At 35.3% G+C, this 19,678-nt stretch overlaps 1 protein-coding gene across 1 annotated transcript in view; it reads right to left on the bottom strand.

The window, feature by feature from the left end:
- The window catches only part of LOC148943867 (dual 3',5'-cyclic-AMP and -GMP phosphodiesterase 11A-like), a 316,296-nt gene that overhangs the window by 130,706 nt on the left and 165,912 nt on the right, over positions 1-19,678 (bottom strand). The gene's annotated exons all lie outside the window — the stretch shown is intronic.

Below are 19,678 nucleotides of genomic sequence, written 5' to 3'. Positions count from 1 at the left end.
CGTGGATAAGAAAAACAAAGAGATGAATTTTAAGTGGCTATATTTGGTTTTTTGAAAACAGGAAGGAGTGATCGGATTGAGCTGAAATTTCGAGGATAAGCTCCTAGGTCCTAGGAAAGCTTAACCTCTAAATTTCAGCCCAATCGGACAACGTTAAGGGGGGCTGTGGTGGGAGGGTCAAAACTTCCAGCCCAGTTTACCCCATGAAGATAAAGTCGGAGGAGGAGGAAATTTTGCAAGTTTCTTAGTTTGAGCTTGGGCTACAAAATGCGATTACTGCCGTCTCTCTGCGACCTCTAGGACCTGAAATCACTTAACATTGTGGTGGGTCGCCTCTTTATAGAGGCACAAGTGTGCCTCCTTGATTTTAAAGACTAATTAATAATATTCCGAAATATTAACATTTAAATCTAAGTTGTGTTCGTCTTAGCCTGTTCCATGACTAGGTTCCAGAATTAACTCAGCAGGGTAAATGTTTTTCGAAATCTTAATAACTTCCACCAAAAAATGATCCAAATTTTTTACTATTTGAAAGAGAATATTTTACATTATTTGGGTTATCTTTACTTATCATGTACTTATATTCTAGTTGACTTAAAAGCAAGTCCACTATAAATGGATTGATATTACAACTTCAGGAATTTCTTTAATTATCTTTTACAAATTACCATTGAACCTTAAAAAAAGAATGAAATTGATCAAATTGCAGTAAATCAAATAGCATGTCGAACTTATGGTATCATGAACTAATATTACAATTAATGAAAATTATTCATCTTGCTTTTATGTTGTAAGATCATATTTAAAAATAACTCAGCAGATAAAAGGAAAGATTTCTAAATAACAGAATTGAGAATTTAGTTTTATACGATAATTTTAGTAAATGCAGATGGCATAAAACCCACCAAAAATAAGATCTTTACGAAAAACGTACAAAACAACAATTTTCACTTTTGACCTATGAAATTTATAGTTGCGACCAGCTTCCAACGGGAAGGGTTGGAGGCATTTTTCACGGTTTCATAATAGAAGCTTTTGCAAATTTATGCCCGATTGTCTCAAATTCCGAGATTCTTACCGTTTTAAAAAAAATGACTGGACTATTAGTCGAATTCACCTACTTAACGTGCTTTAGTATTTTACAACATTTTAGTTTTTGTGCTGGTCAAACTGTACCTCAAATATTGTTTTTAAATTAAATTATTTACCCAATATTTTATTCTCAAATTTATCATTCTCTTAAAACAAACTAGCTTGTAAAAGGAATAATTTTTTTCTTAATATTCCCGAATTTTGTCAAATGCTCAATTTTTATTTGAGTATTATTATGTGTCCTGTGTCCTTTTTATTTAAGATTTGTTTCAGAGGTTCAAGATGCTTTGCATGGTGATAAAGAGGAATGTTTTGAGGCTCCAGACTTTCATTTTTCTCCCAAACGGGAAGTTGTTCCTGTTGACTCTTTTTCCGGCTTTTCAGGAGCATGTAAACTTGAACCTGATACACAGGAATTGGGACCAGCACGTCTTACCAATGAAGGTTTGCTAAAGCTTTTTGTATCAAACAGTTCGAGGTAACGAACTATTAGCAAGGAGCGACTAGATCCAATTGTAACAAAAATTCTAAAACACGGAATTTTGATAACAATACATGCATCCAAAGAATTGGATTTTAGTTCTAGTTCCAAATATTTAAGAAGTATTAAGTTTAACGCTACACATTAAAAGCTACGAGCCTGAGATAGTTTTCCTTATTTTTGAAAAAGATATTTGAAGGCAGGTATTATTAAGTTTTATGGTAATACAGGTATTATTGACGTTTGGTTTCTTCTTGTCTCAGCAGTCACGATTCTACATAGTATTTCTTTATCAAGATCATAGCAAAAATTGTCTATCTCTTTTATAAGAGTTTTGAATTTATCCGGTAACACATAGTCATTCACGAAATAATTAATAAGTGCTACACACATTTCGTCCTTTTTTTGCTTTCTTTTTATATTTTCTAAAGACAGGGGACAATAGTTAACCTTATTTTATTTTACTGTGTCTTTGACTTTGTTTTTCTTACTTTTATGTTTGCTCTTAGTATTGATAACGTTAAAATAATTTTCCTCATCTTCCAACGGAATATTTTCTGGGTATCTACTCAAATTTGCAAGCTGCATTTTTTTTACCTTTTAAATATTCAAATTCGTAATCTAGATCTTGGATTTTCATAATCCTTCGAGCTAGAATGCCCGTGGGGTTTTTAAATGTGCGCAGGTACTGCAAGCCTTTATGGTCTGATCGTAGCATAAATTTTCTACCAATTAAATAGTGTCTAAATTTGTCCAAGTGGTGGATTATAGATAATAATTCTAGGTTTATGGCGGAATAACTACTTTCGCCTTTTGATAAAGTTCTACTCGAATAGAATATAACTTTTTCTATTTGTTTTTGTTTAGGCGTTCCCTTTAGAGGATTAGGGTTTTCTACCGGGATTATTTGCGAAAGAATAGCGCCAATGGCCTTTGAACTAGCATCGGTTGTGACCACAAATTGTCCGTTTTCGAAATCAGGAAGTGATAATATTGGTTCAGAAGTGAGTGCCGTTTTGAGACGGTCTAGGGAAGTTTGAGCTTCCTGGGACCAGGTAACATTTTGGGAGCTCCCATTAGTTAATTCCGTGAGGGGTTTCGCAATTTGGGCGTAATTACGCATGAATTTTCTAAAGTAGCCAGTAAGACCTAAAATTTCTCTTAATTCTTTCATAGTTCTTGGGGGTTTGAGGTTTTCAACATATTTTATTTTATCCGGGTCTGGGGATATCTCTCCTTGTGCTACTACTACTCCTAAAAATTTAATTTTAGGTTAAAATAAATTTACTTTCTCAGGCCGACATTTTAAATTGCCCCGTCTGAACTTCTCGAATACCTTAGCTATTGTTGCTAAGTGTTGTTCAGTGTTTTCTCCCACGCATATAACATCATCAACAAAATGAATGATATTCTTTAATCCTCTTAACAGGTGTAATAGGTGTCTACATAGCACGCTTGAACTTGTTTTAAGTCCAAAGGATACTCTTAAGTATTCATACGAACCACATTCAGATGTTGAAAATGCAGTTTTATGGACATCTTTTTTGGCTATTTTAACTTGGTGGTAGCCTTGGGTGAGGTCCAAAGAAGTAAAAATTTTGTTTTTGCTTGAAATAGAGTCAAGAATTTCATCTATTCTTGGTAAGAGAAATTTATTGCTAACTACTTGTTTGTTGAGGGCTCTATAATCTGCTATAATTCTAAGATCACCATTCTTTTTTGGTACCAAGATCACTGGTGCAGAATACGGGATTATACTGGGGTGTATAATTTCATTTTTTTTTCTAATTCATGAATTTTATTTCTTAACCATTCTTTAGGCTTATACTGTAAAGGATATAACTGTTTTACTACATGATCACCAGTTATTTAAATTTAGTGCTCATAAAATGGTGTCGGTCCGATATCCTCTTCAGATGTAGAAAATATGTACATAAAATTCCATAGTAATCTACTCTGTATTTTCTTAAGATCTAAGTCCGTAATATGATCCATATTAAATTTGTTTAAGAATTGCGATTTAGTTAGAGGGTATTTGTTAATTGAGGTTTTAATGCCGTTAACAAGGTTTCTTTTGGAATTCTCCCATCTATTTAAATCATTTTCCAAGACAAATTGGATTTGAACTAAACACATCCCCTTTTTTATTGTAATTGTGTCACTTTCGTGGTTATTAGTTACCCAAATAAAACTTTCTCCTTTTTCGTAATATATAATCTGTTTCTCACATAGCAGATTTTCAGGAATTTCATTTGATAGGTTGGCAAACCATATTTTGGATTTGCTAACCACTGGTTCAATCCTTTGGGTTATTTGAATTTTTTGCATCAGTTTGGGAGGGACTTTTGTTTTCCTTATAGTGAATCCGTAATATTTCTCTTTATTTTCATTGTTTATTAGATTCATACTGGCCCTATGCTAAGCCATTGCGGCATCTTGCAGCGTCACGTTGGGTTTTACTATGTTTTTCCATAACTCCGCTATTTTCTTAATTTCGTTTGATCTATGCTGTTGCATATCTCTTATTTTTATTTTCACAGATTCAATACCCTTATTTTTTAAATTTACTTCATCTCTGCAATGTCTTTCAGAATCATTGGACAAGTTTCTAAATATTCCTTTTCCTCCTTGCGAGACATGAGGTTCAAAAGGTTGCGATATTATACCGCCAGAAATTCTATTTACTGTTACGTTGTCTTCGTAATCTCTGTTACAATTTCTTAAGGTAGAAATGTCTTCCCCTACCTTAGCCGGGTAGACAAGCCTTTCGTTCGCTACGTCTAATAGTACTCTATTAGACATTAAAAAATTTGCACCTATAATTGCTTCATATGGAAAGTTATCGTATATTATAAAATTTGTCGGAAAGATCCTATTGTTCCTTTTTACGTGTAGGCAAATTGAACCTCTTGCATCCAATTTATGCCCTGTCACACTAGTTAAATGTGGATTATTAAAATTTATTTGTAGCCTAATATGCAGAGGCAGCATATTAAGTACGTATGAACTTATGATATTAACCGTAGCTCCACTGTCAACTAAAGCCTTAAAGTAAACGTTTGCTACACAAAAATCATTAAATATAGGTAATTTGTTAATACTATCACTACAAGACGGAACTACTTTAAGTTTGGACCTATTAAATATTCTGGGCAACCTCTGGGTCCAATTTATATTTCTGAGGTGCCTGAAACGTTTCCTTGAGGATTTTTTTCATGCGTCGGTGACTGTAATAGATATTCAGACATATGAGATTCCGTAGGCATATCTAATTGATTTAAATTTGTCTGCCTTCGCCATATATTATTATGGTAACTTGGATGTCTTGGGTTGATGCCGCTTGCTGGCGCTGATTGCTAATGCCGTTGGCTTGCAAAATTTTTATTTCCCGTCGGCAAATTTTCGTGATTTCTATATACCATTCTCACATTATAATGCCTTTGGCGATTATTTGGGTTGTCAAATCGGTAATTAATTTGTCTATTGGGGGGAGGGTTATACAAATTTGGTTGGTACGTGTTGTAAGGTACTGATTGGCGCAATCTTCCCTGGGTATAGCTTAGTGCACCACCGGCGCTAAAATTTGTTCTTCTGAACAAATGGTTGCCATAATTTTGCCTACTGCCGACAGCAATTCTTGGTATGCGATTGGGGACATAACGGCACTCTCTCACGATATGCCCAACAAGATTACAAATATAGCATCTTATTATTGTAGGGTTATTTTTATAACTGGATTGTTTGACTGGCTGAAAACGTACTGTTTTCTGCCTAGCGGGTTCTTGTGTTTTATTTCTTTGTGGCGCCCTTGTTTTGTGGGTAGCCCTTGCAAAAAGGTATTTAGTGTGACTTTTTCATACAGTTGTCCTGAACCTCTTCCGTATTTTGCTTCTACTGAAATGCATTAATTATCAAGATATTTTCTTATATTTTGTGAATTGTCAAAGCATACCATTCCGTGTTTTAATTTATTCATAGAACTGGTTTCGATAAATCTTTCTTTAAATGCCGTTAATAATTTGTCTACCGTATTTATTGGCAAGTTGTAGTCCTTACCTATAGTATGTTTGATCTGTTTTATAAATTAATCGTAATAGAAGCATGTCGAGGAACGTTTCTTGCTCTGTTTTTCTTAGTTCAACAAACTGGGCCAATTGGATATTAAATTCGTCAATATTTGATTGACCATTGTACTCCGGGATAGACTTTACTATTTCTATATTTTTCACGACCAACTTTTGCGCCTTTAATAAATTACTTAGGTCTTCTGACATTTTTTTTGCGTTTGAATTAACTCAAAATAAATTTATTATTTCACCTAACCTATTTTGGAGGAGGCCATTATCTCCTGTGATAATTCCTAAAGTGTTTTCCTGTAATAGCTTAGCGACAATAGGTTTAATCAATATTCTTGTATGTCTGTATTTTTCTAATGATAAAACTTAAGTTGCAAGATTTATAACTTAACTAGTTCGCAAGTTTTTTTCCGATTTCCGACCGTGATATTTGTAGCGATAATAAGAAAATTTTTAGCGATAAAAAGAAAGGGACAGGGGCACTTGTGGTCATAAATATCGACCGCGTCAAATCTGATATCGTACCTTAAAGCTGCGAACTTACACCTTATAAGTTCTCCGATGGTGCCGCTTATAGCGCTAAAGATTGTGCCATTTAGGCCTGCGCCACAGCAATGGGGAGTGACGTAAATTTATGACCGCGCCACCCTCAATTATTGAGTGAAAATAAAATGCGTAGAAATATAAATGTTACCTCTTTTCCTTGAGCTATCTGGAGATCAGATTCCTGGGACCGTACCTTGGAGACATACGAACTAATTACCTGTCGTGTAGCTAGATACAGACATATAAAATAAAATAAACACAGGTAAAATGCAATAGATTTATTGAGACTTACATAATTAGGTGAACAGCAGTGGGTCACTTCAAATGACAACAACGGTGACTGAGATAACAACAATGATAGAATTGCAAAGCTTGATCGTGGAAATAATTCTGTCAACAATAATGAGAGCATGAAAAACACTTTTCTCCACTATATATCCTAAATTCTGATCATGTGCCGTGGGAGTTACCCCACAATTGGCCTAAGTCCTGAGGCGGGCCGAACTCTCCGTCCAATAATCTGTCTTAAATCTTTCTGATGATTCAAACGTTCACATGGCTCTTATAATTTAAACTTCCTTAGAAATAATGTGTGCAGCATCTTTTTTATTGCCCACTATCTTAGCGAAATCCAAAGCTGGATAGCGCCGTTCTTTGTCTGAGGCTAACTGTAATTTTTCTCTTTGCTGATTAAGGACTTTTCGTTTTTTGAAACTAGATTTAAACTTAATTAGAGGAAGTTGGAATTATCTTTAGAAAGAAGGAACTTTATTCTTTGTATTTTAAATGTATCATTTTACTCACGGTACAATTGAGATAGCTAGGACATGCTTTGTGGATACAGGATGACAAATTGTCAAATATCGTCCGTTTCGGTCAAGCAAAAAGCAGAACTACCCGACTGAATGGGAACCTGGTGGTGTGGGCTTAAAAGTAATTCGGTAAGCGGTGTCGACGCATCAACAATATCGCAAATGCTAATTTTGAAAGCTATCCTTTAATTACATCCCAACTCGCTTTGTTTGAATTTCAATTCCTAGGATTTACTTTTTAATTGTTTGTCTTCAGTATTTTGAAAAAGACATCACTGGTCATCCTAGTTGAAAGGTTTTCTATATAGTTTGTGAATTTAGCAATGCATTTGTTTAAAGCTGTTTTACATTTCGTTGCTATGTTGTTTTAGATTATATCATTTCAATTCTTATATTTTGTTTATAATTCTTTGCTTTAGTATCTTCAAAATGACATCATTCGATTTCATGGGGCAGAAAGTACGAAGTGTTATTCTACGAACTTATAAGGTGTATGCCTACGGAATCTCATATGTCTGAATATCTATTACAGGCACCGACACATGAAAAAAATCCTCAAGGAAACGTTTCAGGCACCTCAGAAATATAAATTGGACCCAGAGGGTGCCCAGAACATTTAATAGGTCCAAACTTATAGTAGTTCCGTCTTGTAATGATAGTATTAACAAGCTACCAATATTGAATTATTTTTGTGTAGCAAACGTTTATTTTAAGACTGTAGGTGACAGCGGAGCTACGATTAATATCGTAAGTTCATACGTATTTAATATGCTGCCTCTGCTAATTAGGATACAGATTAATTTCAATATTCTCAATCGAACTAGTGTGACAGGGCATAAATTGGATGCAAGAGGTTGAATTCGCCTACACGTAAAAAGGGACAATAGGATCTTTCCGACAAATTTTATAATATGCGATAATTTTCCGTATGAAGCAATTATAGGCGAAAATTTTTTAATGTCTAATAGAGTACTATTAGACGTAGCGAACGAAAGGCTTGTCTACCCGGCTAAGGTAGGGGAAGACATTTCTACCTTAAGAAATTGTAACAGAGGTTACGAAGACAACATAACAGTAAATAGAATTTCTGGCGGTATAATATCGCAACCTTTTGAACCTCATGTCTCGCAAGAAGGAAAAGGAATAATCAGAAACTTGTCCAATTATTCTGAAAGACATTGCAGAGATGAAGTAAATTTAAAAAATAAGGGTATTGAATCTGTGAAAATAAAAATAAGAGATATGCAACAGCATAGATCAAACGAAATTAAGAAAATAGCGGAGTTATGGAAAAACATAGTAAAACCCAACGTGACGCTGCAAGATACCGCAATGGCGCAGCATATATATAGCGAAATGTAAGTAAGCAGTGACCTGGGTAGATAATTTTTTTGGTATAATTTTACTAAACTTAGAAAATCTTTAAATGTAATGAAAGACTTCCATTTTGGAATTGTGGCATAAAACATTCATCTTGTGGAGTAATTTTCGAGTTTGTGTTTTTATTACTGGGTGAATATCGTAGAGAAATAGACATTTACCATTGGGATGTTAACTATAACTTGTTTAGATTACGATAAACGCTTATGGAGTACTACATTAAGCCGTATAAACAGAGTAGGATCCTATGATAGAAAAACAAAACCATTTAATAACAATGGTTCAGAATTGAAGCATGTACAAGAGGAAGTCAGTGAAATCGGGAGCTTTTTTGGAGTAAAAGCGCTACATGTTAAAGGGAATGTCCCTACCGATAAGCTCATGATCGTAGAATGTGACGTTAATATCCCCCTTTTTAACTTAGAGGACTTTGGCTGTGAAAAATAACCCAATGCGATTCACCATCCCATTGATGAAGTGAGGTTTTTTGTGCAATGGGTACCTGAAAAGATATCACATGTGGACATGTGTCCACATGTCCACAACTCATTTCATGGGACCATTGAATGTGGATGAGCAACAATGAGTCCGATAAGGATGAATGGAGGTAACACCCCCTTGATATCCGTTCTCTAAAGGTGCAGTGATAATAGTATGAGCCATTATGTGAAAATAGTGAAAAAAACACGTTATTAGTATTATTATATTTGAAAATAAAAAGTGTTTTGAAATAATCTCTAAAAATTACATAGAAAAGATTAATAGAGAGTTAATAGCTAAAGTTATTATCAGAAAAGTTTCTGTTATAAGCTTTGTTACTTGTAGCAAAAATAAACATGGTAAAATACAATGTGTTGGCCAGATATACATTTGGTCGGTAAGCGATTTTAAACCTTTATTACACCTAATATTTTAGCTCTGAAAGCTCTTTAATTATATTGATCTTTTTAGCGAACTGACAGTTTACTAGAAATTTATTTCATTGAATTTAAGTACAATAAACGAAAAAATGACCAAGTTTGTTAAAGATGAGCAACTTTCTTGCGAAAACACACAAAATCAGAAAAAATTTCAACTGTTCCTTTTATTAGCTACACAATGGGGTTGGGTAGAGGTTTCCCCTGGAGGTTGAGGTCCATTGTGGTTAGAGTCATTGATGGTTCATACTCGTAAATCTCTCACTAATCCAATATTGTGTACTTGTTTATTATAACGACCACAGATTTTCACCCCAAATCATCCTCTAAAATGTCTCAAACTGTTTCACCCAAAAAAAATCCCTAAAATGTCGATTAATTTGCTTCGCCCAAATATTCCCCTAAAAGTAATTTCTGAATGTTCTTTTGTTTCGGCATCCTTTTGCGATGTAAGTTATGACCTAGAAATAGGTGTCATTGATCCTGTTCCCGTTAGACACGCTCTTATCCAGCAATGATTTAAACTTCTGGTCAAAGTAATAGGCTTAAAAACATCAAACAAGTTGACCAACAAACACAACACAACCTTGAAACAACATCAAATCATATAACCATCAAACAATATAACCATCAAACCATATAATCATCAACAAACAGAACCATGAAGCAACATCAAACCATATATAACCATCAAACAATATAACCATCAAACCATATAGCGATCTGCAGAACAGAACCATGATAAAACATCAAACAAGTTAAGCTACAAACAGAGCAGAAACAACATCGAACAATATAACCATCAAACCATATAACCATCAACAAAGAACCATGAAACAACATCAAATCATATAATAATTAAATAATATAACCATCAAACCATCAAACAATATAACCATCAAACAGAAGTATGAAACAACATCAAACCATATATTCATCAAACAAAATATTCATCAAAGCATATAACCATCAACAAACAGAACTATGAAACAACATCACATAACCATCAAATCCCATAACAATCAACAAACAGGTCTAGAAAGAAGTGTGATCTTGTACCCTTAGACTCGAATATAGATCGCAGCAAAGGTGCCCCCTGGAGTCAATAATGGGGTTCTACTCACTACCCCTAAATCTAAGGCTAACATTATTATTTCTACTGTGACTACTATTACTTTTGGAACAACTGTTACTAAACCTAAGAGTGTTAATACGAAAATTTTGCGGAATATTTAAACTTAATTGTGCTAAATCGGAACACAGTATGGTCACACAGGTAGAGAAGAGGACGTGTCAGCAATGCTAAATGAACAGTTGATGGAATTTAGTCTAAGCTTTTAGTTTGTTGAAGAGGATATTGAAGAAAACAATGGTGCTATGTGCATAGTGCTACTTTATTTTAGTCCTAGTGATTATATGTTTTGGTCCTTGTGATTAAATTTTATATTTTAGTGATTATAGTGATTTATATTTTAGTCCTAGTGATTATATTTTAGTCGTAGTGATTATATTTTATATTTTAGTGATTATAGTGATTTATATTTCAGTCTAGTGATTATATTTTAGTCCAGATATGGGAAGATTTGAATATATTGGAACGGAGGAGTACACGCAGTTTTGTTGGATTCAAGCGGTTTGGCACTGCAGTGATCTATTAGTAGGCGTGGAAGAATAGCCTAATTCCTTTATTTTCAATTCTTTGTGATTTATTTCTGCTATAATTTAGTTACATCTCAGCTTGCTTTGTTTTATTTTCAATTCCTAAGATTTTCTTTTTAATTCTTTGTCAGTAGCATTTTGAAAAGGACCTCACTGGTCAACCTGGCTTGAAGGTTTTATCTTATAGTTTAGTGAATTGAGCTATACATTTGTTTGAAGTTTTTTTGCGTTTAGTTTCAATGATATTTTAGATTATGTCATTTCAATTCTTATATTTTGTTTATAATTCTTTGTTTTTTAGCATCTTCAAAATGACATCATTCAATTTCCTGGTGCCGAAAGGACGAAGTGTTTTTTTAAAATGATAAAACTATTAGTTTTAATGTGGTATTGTTCTTGACGATTTTCAATAATAATTACCAATGATTATACTAATTACAAATTATTATAATTTATTGGCAGACGGAATTGAAAAAAAAGGCGAAATATTTGGGTCAAGTTATTTTTCTTTAACTGAGCGGTAATCAGTAGAATTATACTGAAATAAGGTCTAATGAAAGTCTAATAACCACTTTTGAGCATTAATAATTTATCGACTGCTCGAATTTCGATAAAAATAGGACAATAATTACGATAAATAAAAGATGTACAAAATAATTATAGACGTAAATAAAAACATTAAATATTTCAAAAAATCAGAAACGAAAGTTCGTCTCAGATACACGATTTACCTTTGACTTTTTTTTAAATATCTTCTTTTTTTGCATGCTGACAAATAGTGCGCTGTACCGATTTCCTGATTTTTCTGCTTTCGGTCGGGAGAGCAATGCGTGGTTGGGGGCAAACCATCCAATGCTTCTCTGAGTCAGATAATAATTTTATGATGGTGAAAATTTTACAATTATACTTACTGGAGAGATTAAAACAAAAAATAGACAAAAAACAATTGAACGAAATTAGAATGTAAACTGTAGAACAGCAGTATAGAAGAGAAGGGTGTTTGGTAAAATTTGTGTTAATTGGTGGCATTACCCTATGCTTTAACTACCGCAAGCTGAAGCAACCATAAAAAATCTAGTTGGTTCGAAAACCCACTGAAAAATTTAACAGAAAATTGCAGAGGAATGGATAAATTGGCAGAGAATTTAAAATTCAGAATTGCAAAAGAAAATCTCGAAAAAAGTAAGATCATGCATTTTGCATAAAATTCTAAGCAATTAATTTTTCATGAAAGTCGTTAGGCTATGGATGCGAATTTTTTTCCGACTTGGCATCGATTCTTACTATTCGATTCAACTATTTTTCCATTTCCATCTCCCATTTAATCCTTACTATAAATTTCTTCCCTCCCTTTCAGAGCTTTTTAGAAGTTGGAGTTACAATCCTTTTTCTTACCACAGTTAGGTGTTCAGTCCCTTCGGAAACAAAAGAAATAATTTATTTTATCTGACTGTATTTTGTTGTATAATCGGCCAGTTTGAAAAGTGTAGCTAAGAGATCATTGGAGAAGCATAAATAAAATTTAGTGTATCGTTAGATTTCTTTTGAGTGACTTAATCCTAGTTTTGTGATAATAGCTTGGATAAAATTTTAATTTTTTTACATTTATTTGGATATATCGATTGTGGATTAGAAGCGCAATGTTTTGTAACCTTTCACTGTGGTATAGTCATCAAATTCTTTAAAATTTTATGATCTGGAGGAGGTACCGAAATATGTGATAGAGCCTTTGTTTAAAGACCCTTTCACAGTATCAAAGAAGCAAAACCGAGATGGCAACATTTTATTCGCTACAGGTTTTTTCAGTGAAAGTATTCCTGTGATGATAACTTACTCATTCCTTTGATCTGTTTTTGACGTCTCATACGAGTATAGATAGATAGATAGATATTTATTGCAACAAAAGCCTTTTCGGGCCATGGCAAAATAACAAAACAAAAATAAATACAAAAAAAAAACATTAAATTACTCACAATTCATCAAAAAAGTTTCTCTATGTGCCATACCCACTTACAAATTTACCCAACCTTCTAAAATCATCAACATTTTTACCTTATAAAATTTTTTCAAACCAATCACCCCCTCAAATATCTGTTGAAAACACTTCCCTCCTCAAATTTCTTAACTCCTGGCATGTACTCATAAAATGAATAAGATCTTCCTCCTCTCCACACATAGAACACTGGTAAGGACCATTTTTAATCCTCTAATTCCCAATATATTTCGTCCTTTCTCTAATACCCAAAGAAGTACCACAAACCGAAATTACCTACCTTAAATCATCACTATTCATTCCCGCTTTAAAGTAAACATTCTCTCTCCAAACCTTCTTTGCCAGCTCATACAGCCCCCGGGACACCGAGGATGATTTCTGTTTCTGCGACCTTTGAATTTCCTGCTCTATTAGTCTATACTTTAATTTTTTTACAACTAGCCCCACGTCCACACCTAGCCCCTTCCCCTCATTCACAATACTCTCTAAAACCACATCTACCAATAGTCTCTTTAACCCAGTTTGGCCAAGAACTTTTCCTGCCATCTACTAGCATCTCCTCGTATGCATTCTTTACTAGCCTCCTACTAGGGAGATTTATAATACTTTCCCAATAATTTACTTTCCGCACTAACCTTCCCACCCTTAATGATAACAAACCTAAATCACCTTTTAATACTACATGATTAAACTTATCACTAGCCCCCATTAACCGCTTAAATTACATCAACTGTAACCGGTCTACCTTATCAGCCTTCTCCATACCCCACAGCTCTGCTGCAAAAGACATTACGGAAGCTAGCTTAGTCTGGAATGTCCTTTTCTGAAGCCTAAGGTCTGTCAGGCCTACTTTCAAAACACTACTCTTTAAAACTAGCCATATAGCCCTAAGACCTTTACTAGCTACATAATCATTTTGCCCTTTCCACTTACCATTTGAAACAAACTTGCATCCTAAATAAACAAAATTTTCAACTACTTTAAGCACTTCTTCTCCTACACTAAACCTTTCCTCTATATTTCCATGTTGTCGGAATACCATAACTACTGACTTTGTGACATTTAGGACCAAACGCTTCTCATCTAGGTATGAGGACACCATTCCTAGAAGTTTTTGAAGGTCAGGCCCATCTTTAGCCACCAATACTATATCATCCGCAAATAACAGAGCGAACACCTGCATTGCAGACAGATTTAGAGTTGGGGCTCCCTGCCCTACCATATAATCTTCTATATCATTAAGATACAGGGAAAACAACCTAGGTGAAATTGTACAACCTTGTTTAACCCCTAACCTACTGACAATTGCCCTAGAGTAAGACTTTCCTACCTTAAATGCCATTCTAACAACCAAATACATTTTAACAACCAATCCTACAAAACGTCTCGGCAGCCCTAACTTTATAAGTCGTTGTGCTAACAAATTTCGTGAAACTTCATCGATCGCACCTCGCAGGTTCAAAAAAGCTGCGTATAGCCTAACATCCCTTTTCCTCATTTACTTCCTAATAAGCCCATACAAAATAAATATCTGATCTACCCCACTATAATCCTCTCGAAACCCTGCCTGAATTTCTATTAACTTATTTGATTCTCTAAGCCAACTATCTAATCTAGCCACTAACACTTCACAAAATAATTTACTAAGGCTATTCCCTAAATGAATCTCTCTATATTTCTTATGCAATGCTCGGTCTCCCTTTTTAAAAAGTGGTAAAACTGTTGAAATATTCCACTGTTGAGGCCAAACCAACTTCCTAAGGATACTTGAAAATAACGTTGATAACAAAGGCAGCAAATATACCCTAGACCACTTCCAGAGCCTTGTTGGGATGCCATCAACTCCTGGTGCTGAGGTCCGTCTCATCTTCTTTAGCGAATTCCATATTTCCTCACCTGTGAAAGGCTGCAGTAGTTTGTAATCTTCTTCCCTTAGAGGGAAATCCGCAAGGTTTTCGCCGACCACCCACCGACTCAGGCTATCCGTTTCCTCTCTTTCTGTCATCTTGCTTTCGATGAATTTTGGCTAACTTTCCGCCGGTGGCATACTCGTCTTGTCAGAAGAGTTTGTAACTGATTTTTTCTATTATTTTCCAAAACTTATTCTTGTTACTATTCCTAAATTCCCTTTTCATTCTCTCTGCTTCCTCCTCTTGAAATTTATACTTCTTCACTTTTAACAGTTTCTTATACTCTTTTCTTCGGCTTTTATACATATTATAAAGATATTCCCTATCCTCGTATGAAAATTGTCTCAGTAGTTCCAATGTTTGCACCAACTTTGATTTTTTTTCTACGCATTCACCATAAAATAAACCATTTAACATCCGTGACTATTTCTGAGCTGTAGCAACCCCTACTTCATACAAACTATCAATTAATCCCTTTAATGACTCTTCTATTGTTGCTTCATTTGTCAATATTTCTCCCTTCTCTAGTCCTGCGTAAAATTCATCTCCCAACAGCTGAACCTTAACCATCTCTTCTTCTTGTGATTCTACCCTCAATGGATCTCTAACTTCTAATCCTTCTTCTAATACCTTGCTCCTAAAACACCCCAATGACCTTTTCAATGCTCTCTTTTTCAACAATTTCAAAGACAACCTAATCGGAAGGTAATCAGAACCCCAAACCGGGACCACCCTTAAAGAAGCAGAATCCGGCCATAGAGACTTATTTACAACTATGTAATCTACTACACTTGGAAACTTCCCAAAAAAGAAAGTAAACTCTCCCTCCTCTTTATCCTCCCCGATCCTCCCGTTAACTGTAGTAAAACTTTCCTTACCACAAATTTCCGAAAGTTTATTTCCCCACCTATTTTTTCGGCAATGGTCCTTACTAGTCCTTGGAGGGATCTCATCCATTTCTTCATCACCCATTCCATCACGACGAGATTCTGAGTGGGTATGGTCTTTAAATTGGCAAGACCATGGCTCTTGCAACTCCCCAGTGTATGCATTGAAATCTCCTAAAAGAATAAAGCCATCGGCAGGAAACTTTGTCAAAAAAATATGCAACTCTTTGAAATATCTCCCATGTATCCTCTTCTGAAAAAGAACTACTTTCTGGAGGGATATACACAGAACAAAACACATGACTTCTTTTCCTCCGTGAAATTGTTACCCCAACTAAGTTACAAGACTCACTTTTTAGCCAAATCACATCATTAGATGACAAAAAACATCTGAAACAAACAACGATACACCTCCATAATAACGAACATTTCTCGACATTTTACGATTTGCACTATAACAACTACAATGCTTAACTATAATATTTTCTCCAGACCATGTTTCTACAAGAGAGATAATTTGAGGACTGCATGCTTCAACCAGGTCCTTAAACTTATTTTGCGTGAACCCTTGTATGTTCCAATGTGACAAATTTAATAGAGAATTTTCACCATGGCCCAAATTTCCCTATACCGCCTCATTTCCCATCGTCAGTTCTTGCTGTCTTGGGCGGAAAACTTTTTTTGGTACTATCGCTCTCTTAGCGTCATCATCACCCGAGTTTATTCTGAAACTATACTCTGCGGGTCTTGGGCGGTTTATCCTCATTGGTTCATTGTTATCAGGACTAATAATTTCCGCATTCCAGCGTTTCGTGGGATTACGCTGCTTTAGTGCTGGGATAGCTTGCGATCCCTCTGCAGCTTGGGTTTCTGCTAAACATATTACCAAATTACGATCTTTTTTTCCCATTCTAAAAGTCATAAAAATAAAAGATAGAACTGGTGCTGAAGATTCAGATCTAGTCCTAGTTTTAGATGGATATGCAAAGCTACTGTTGTCTTCAGGGGGCATGTTGCTAAAGAGGTCCTGACCGACCATGCCTATGTTTGGCGGTGATACCGTGTTTAAACTTGTCTGGGGGGGAGGGGGTTCAGCTTTGTTTTTACTAGGAGGATTTACACTGTCATGAGCGGTGTTACGTTTTTGTTCTTCAAAAAGGCCACTTGTGTAATTATACATGAAAACCTGGTTACTGATGAACAACTTAAGTCCTCGTAATTTAACATCAACAAAACCCTCAGTCTTTGCATCTTCTAAAGTCTCTTTCAGTTTTTTTCTGGCGAGTATCTCACGTTCCGTGTAATCAGGACTAATTGATAATCCCAACCTTCGAAAAAGAAAACATGATTTTAATACATAGTCCCGTCCTGCAACACTTGCAATTTTCATCCCTACGGGACGGACGCTCATTGAACTTTTAAGTCTAAAAGCATCACGCACATCAAAAAGACGGAGATTTAAATTTGGAATTCCCGCATTCAAAGCAATGACAACATCTTCCAGAAGTGAGCGCCCCCTATGCTGCGGCGAAAAGCTATAAAGCACTACGTTTCCTCGCTTCGTGTCAGTTTATGAATACTGAATTTTTCTCAGTGCTAATCCAACTTCTTCCCGTACATTTGACACATCTCTGTGAACCGACTGCGATTCCCTTTGAATATTTTGGACTAACGACGCAACATTTTCAAATTTATTTCCCAACTCAGCCACATCCGACGTCATTGAATTGACCTGCCTTGACATCGGGTCAATAATATCCAACTTCAAATTAATTGCTTGAATTTGCGTTAATAATGCATTAATATTATCGTCCATTTTAAATCAGAAATGAAGATCAAAAATGAAAAAGACTTATCTTTACGTGAGGGATGTGCTTCAAGGGTGCTTCCGTAACCGGCCAAACTTGCAAGGCACAACCCAGCCTAAATTTCGCTCGGCTATAAAAACAGCATTTAACGAACGAATCCTAAAATCGTAATTCCACTTTCAGTCCAAAATTCAATTCAAAATTCAATAATCACTTGCAAAAGCTTTTGCAAGGAATACAAGAATTTCACTTTAGATGCTATTTGTTCGAATGAAATTTAATCCGATTAGTTAGATGTTGATTAACTGTGATTAACTACATTTTTTGATAAGAGGTAAAAAAAAATAAGCGTAGTTATGATGTGAGGAATCCGTTTGGAGGGTACTTTCGTCAAGGTATATTACAAATTATTAGATTAACGGTGAATCAGTGAAAGTTGTAGCTCCCTACCAATGTTCCACAGCCTACCCACCATAATATTGTGTGTGTAACACTGTTTACAGTGACGGAGTAACACTGGGGTCGCTGCCCAATTCCCTCTGATGGTTTAAACTAATCGTTGATAAAATTAATTTTATTGCAAATGAATATAAACTGTATTAATCGGATGATCAAAAAGCTTTTTGGTCAGTAAGTTTGTTTTCGCGGGCAATATTTCAGAAAAATTAGGAATTGGGCAAACTCCAAATTTTAGCTGGTCTAAGGCATCCAAAAGACTCACTGTGTTTTATATGTTCAGCTAGCCAGCACGAGATACTTGGCTCAACAACGAATTTTTTAAGAGGATCTGATTCAGAGGAAGGAGGCAACTTTCATCAGCTCATCTATCTCTCAAGTCAACATTTCCCGATTTCAAAGCTTGGTACGAAAACCCCGTCGGTTGTCTCCATTAGGTTGTCTGCTTTGGTAAACCTGGTAACCTTATTCGCTGTTCTTACCCCGGATTAGAATCAACTCTTATTGAATCCATACCTTATTCTTGGACCAATAAGTCCAAATTTCATTGTAAGTTGGCATTGACGTTCATTCTTCATACGAGTATTTTATGGGATGGAACCCAGACAAAAAAGACAAGGGGTATAGAATCTTCGCATAGCTCCTTAACTGGATTTTTTTCAATGGAGAGCTTGCAACCCATTCTGTCACTCTGCTGGTGTATGCTGCAGTCCTTAATTTATTTTTAGTGTTCTGGTCCTGGAGGACAGGAACTGTTTTTAGGGGTAATGGGTGACCCAACGCAATATTTGACTAAAGCGTTCTGGTGTTTGGCATTACTTGCTTGAATATATCCCAAAGTTTATCCAGACAAAAACAGTGTAATGGAACACCACTTTAAACAACAAACCATCTATAGCCTAGTGAGACCCTTGCATTAATTGGTGTAAAATATTAAATTCGAGGATCTCAGCTCTTGTAAAAAAAGAACCTGTCCGAAGATCTCAGTATCTGCAAAGGGGTAATATTAGCAAACAGGATGTTCTAAAACAAAAAAATCCTAGTATTGAGTGACCTGGGTAATGGAACTTTCACCGGTTTTCAACCAGTGGGCTATGAAATCGCTATAGTGTGCACGAGAGTAACCAGTGAGTTTTCTCTCATCCCAACAATATGTTCCACAAGTTGGGCTCTCTAATACTACTTTACCCTGATACGAAATATTTTGACAATAGTTAGGCATTTTCTGCTAAGTGAATTCCTTCACATAAGAAATTGAGCACACGGACAGTGTAAAAATAAATTTTGCACAACCTAAAGGTCACTGCGACACCTGAGGGTTTATTAGAAGGACTGCCTACTATTGCAAATGTTGTTCCATAGAACTACCCAGCGGTTGCGATTTTAGTGACTGCAGAAAGAACAGTATCGGATATTTTACAGTGGTAAGGAAAGAAAAGCCAACCGTGATAAACGTGCTTTTACAAAAAGAGCACGATTTATTACCATTGAACAAACCTCACCGGTGGAACTGTTTCCTTCTCTTCAGTTTAGTATGAGAAAATGCAATCATGCTCGAGCTATTCGGACAAAAATGATTGTAGCATAAGAGTGAATTTAGCCTTCAAATTATACTTTAAGTTTCATAATATGGCAGAAGGAGATTAAAAAATGATCCAAAC

The sequence above is a fragment of the Artemia sp. Qi Xiang Cuo genome, chromosome 15 (genome assembly GCF_049724085.1).
Source record: "Artemia sp. Qi Xiang Cuo chromosome 15, ASM4972408v1, whole genome shotgun sequence".
In the NCBI taxonomy this organism is placed as follows: Eukaryota; Metazoa; Arthropoda; class Branchiopoda; order Anostraca; family Artemiidae; genus Artemia; species Artemia sp. Qi Xiang Cuo.
This window is presented reverse-complemented; position numbering and strand designations above follow the sequence as displayed.